Raw genomic sequence first — 3,583 nt, forward strand, 5'->3', positions numbered from 1 at the left:
GTGAGCTTTGGGGGGAAGAAATTATAATTTCTGTGACCCTTCTTGGGGGAGTCGGGAGGGGCTTTTGTGGTTTTTCTCCAGTTCCTTCACCCTAAAATATCCACTATGCCAAGGTACCGTGTTTAGGGGTAGCATGTTCTGAGACGTGACATCATCACTCCACTTGAGAAGAGCTACCCAGAGACATTCGAGGACAAGTGTCATGCAGAAGTGGCATGTACCTGCTGAATGTGCTACATCTCATAGATAACAGAGTGCGCATCACTCCTGTTTTCAGACCACAGGAATGGCATGGTTATTATATACTTTTATCATAGTACTCAAGAGATGAACGGAAGTAAACACGTTCCAAATAAAAATACGAATTGACACTCCTCATAATAATATTCTGTTATTAATAATAAATTAGTTTTCAAATGCTTACATTAACTGTCTCATCAGTATCATATATGATTACTATTACTGGTTACACATGACAGCTATAACAACTGTCTTCAGATTTTGTCTTTTAAAATCCTGCAACCCATGGCACTCATGCGATCCCCCAGTTGGCTCAACCTTCACTGAAATAGTTTTGCTTTCATTCTCTATTCATTTTCTTTTTTGATCCTAGCTTTTATTATCATGTCTTCTTCCAAATTCTTTCCCATAGGCCAAACTAATGTTATAAGGTGATTATTTCCATCTCATCCTTACCTTAGTGAATCTCCCCTGTTGTATAATATGTCCTCTTTTTAGGCTTTTTTTTTTTTTCTACCACTTTACAGTTCTTCTAACCACTTCATTAAAACTTTAATCAAGATTTCTGCCGGGTCAACCGTCCATAGTATACTTTTATAAGATGCTCTGTGCATGGATCTCCATTCTCAAACCCAGAGATTTCCCTTAGATGTCCAATGCTATTAATTATTCCCCCATTTGGTATCCAATAGAGGCTTTTACCAACTTGGAGGAGACAAATGTAACATAAAAAATAGACATAATAAAAGATTTAATATGTGGCTTTAGAATATGATGCATTTTGTGGCATAGAAGAGGAAATAAATTCTTTTTGGCTATTAATTATTCCCCCACTAGAATATCTGTTTGTTAAAAAATAATAAGCTTCCATTCTCCATTTCTACCCATAACTCTACTACAAAGAAGTGCTGATATTATATATAAGATAATATTTGTTAGTATCTAATATTTAATTTTAATTGTTTAAAACTTTTACCTAGTCAATAGCTTATAAAAATTAGAGAAGTTAGAGGGTTTTTCTGCTACTTATTTCAAATTGTATTTGCATATCATTATTTTATTGCCATCTTTATTTATTGTTCACCACATTTTTTCTCCCCTTTTTGAAATTATTACTATAAAATGTTCTTAATCAGATTAATGAATCTCCTGGAACCACAAATCTCTCATGGTTTAAAATGGTTCTTGTCCTTCTTCAAGTGAGTGAATTCAGTAATTCTAAGAATAGAGTTCTCAAATGTTTTAAGCTATGGAACCCTTGTTTCCCTTCAAGGAAATCTTGTTCAAAATATTTATTTATAAAACACATGAAAGCGATAATCTCCTAGTTGGAGGTGTATGTATAGTGTGTGTGTGTGTGTGTGTGTGTGTGTGTGTGTGTGTAAGAGGGAGGTCTTCTTTGAGACACACAGTTTAAAACCACATAGTTGTGCTGAGCACAGTTTTGTAAGACATGGAGAAATTAAGCAAAGTCTTTACTTTTTATAGAAATTCATAGAAATTGGCTTTCTTTCTTTGAGTATTAGTTGAGTATTCACCACTTGGGAAAACACTGTGCTATGCATTCATTACTTTTATCCCACTCTTATTGCCAAAGTGGTACATTTCAACCAGAAAAAGAAATGGAAACACAATCTGTATTTTTACATATCTTAAAATTCACCAGGAAGCTATTCTGGGCAACTTCTGGTGATCACATTCTTTCCAAAATAAATAAACACACATAAAAACTAGTTTGTCTTAAAAAAGTCCTGGACTAAACCATCAAGTTTGAATGTCGTTGCATTGGAGCTTGGCTCATAATGGGGGGATTATGATTAGACCGTGATGCTGAGAAAAGCTGGGTTCTTCGAGTCACATTCCTTCAGTGCCCCAGACCCCAATGACACCCAGCCTGCTCTGCACACACGGTGCCTCTCCCACCTCCCCCCGCCATCCGTGCTATCTAAATGGGCTGCTGATCTTCTCTTTGTTTATTAAAACTTTGTCCTTGAAGTCTCCTCAGCCCAGTCATCCAAAAAGAATTTTTTTCCTCTTCTATGCCACAAAATGCATCCTATTCTAAAGCCACACATTAACTCTTTTATTATGTCTATTTTTATATGTTACATTTGTCTCCTCCAAGTTGGTAAAAGCCCCAAGGACAGATGGAAGAGTTTCTCTCAAAACCCTCACTTGAAAGAATTGATTTCCATAAAGAGATTGTTTGTTTAAACTAAAGAAACTGAGAGATTTATAAAAGGAAGCATAGAAGGAAGAGAAATGAGGTCAATAAAGGTGTCTTGTTCATATTCTAGATGAAATGGTGTGTCCACAACAGGGAGAACAATTTCCCTCTCCAGCAAATGCCAACATACTATAAGGATTGCAAGAACAGGCAAGCCTGGGACCGTTGCAAGCCTTGTCTCAGCAAGCATTGGCATGTTGTGGTGGCTCAGGAACGTTAGGCAAGGGGAATTCTTAAGAGGAAAAGACATTGGCCACCAGCGGTGCTAGCTCAGGGAATGAGGAATGTGAAAAGTATCATGTGGTTCCATGGTGAACTATGGTTGAAGGAGAATTTTTTTTTTTAAAAAAAGTATTTTTAATTGTAAATGAACACAATACCTTTATTTTGTTTATTTAGTTTTTTTTTTTTTTTTTTTTTTATGTGGTGCTGGGGTTCGAACCCAGGGCCTCATGCATGCTAGGCAAGTGTTCAACCACTGAACCACAGCCCCAACCCTTGATGGACAAATTTATAACACATAGAAGAGACTCAGTAGGGATCATGGGGTCCATGGATGAGGATTTTTGCAAAAGACTAAAATTCCTACTTAGCAGATGAGGATAAGACCCATAGAATATGAACTATAACATTTAATAAAACTTGTCCCATATTCGAAAATTGGTGAGATAACAGATATGTTTGGATTATATTTATTTTACAGAGAATGCAGGCATTTTAATTTTCAATGGTAAAAGAAACAGTTTTAGAGGTCTGGAGGTGTGGCTTCGTGTTGGACCATACACCTACCATATGTCAGGCCCTGTGTTCAGTCCCCAGCACTTCAAAAAAGAAAGAAGAAAAAAAATTAAATACAAATATCCATCAAGACTAGGGTATGAACAAATAATACAATAGTATATACACAGTGTATATTTTGTGTTTTGTGTGTGTATATCAGTGTTTTTCCTCTCAAGTATAGATTATGCCAAGATGAAAAAAAACTGCTAACCAAAAGTAGAAGAAAACAAAAAAGAGAAAGAATGGATATTCTGAGGACTCAAGGAAGCAAAGATACTGTTTTCCAGTTTTGACTGTGATTGCCCATCTTGGTGAGTTGTGTTCCATATTAATTTA

General features: G+C 36.0%; 1 non-coding gene across 1 annotated transcript; it reads right to left on the minus strand.

Moving 5' to 3' along the window:
• Positions 1-2,888: 2,888 nt before the first annotated feature.
• Trnaa-agc (transfer RNA alanine (anticodon AGC)) lies at positions 2,889-2,961 on the minus strand. Its single transcript has one exon. It is a non-coding gene; the product is annotated as a tRNA-Ala (tRNA).
• Positions 2,962-3,583: the final 622 nt, after the last annotated feature.

This window comes from Callospermophilus lateralis, chromosome 9 (genome assembly GCF_048772815.1).
Source record: "Callospermophilus lateralis isolate mCalLat2 chromosome 9, mCalLat2.hap1, whole genome shotgun sequence".
Taxonomy (NCBI): Eukaryota; Metazoa; Chordata; class Mammalia; order Rodentia; family Sciuridae; genus Callospermophilus; species Callospermophilus lateralis.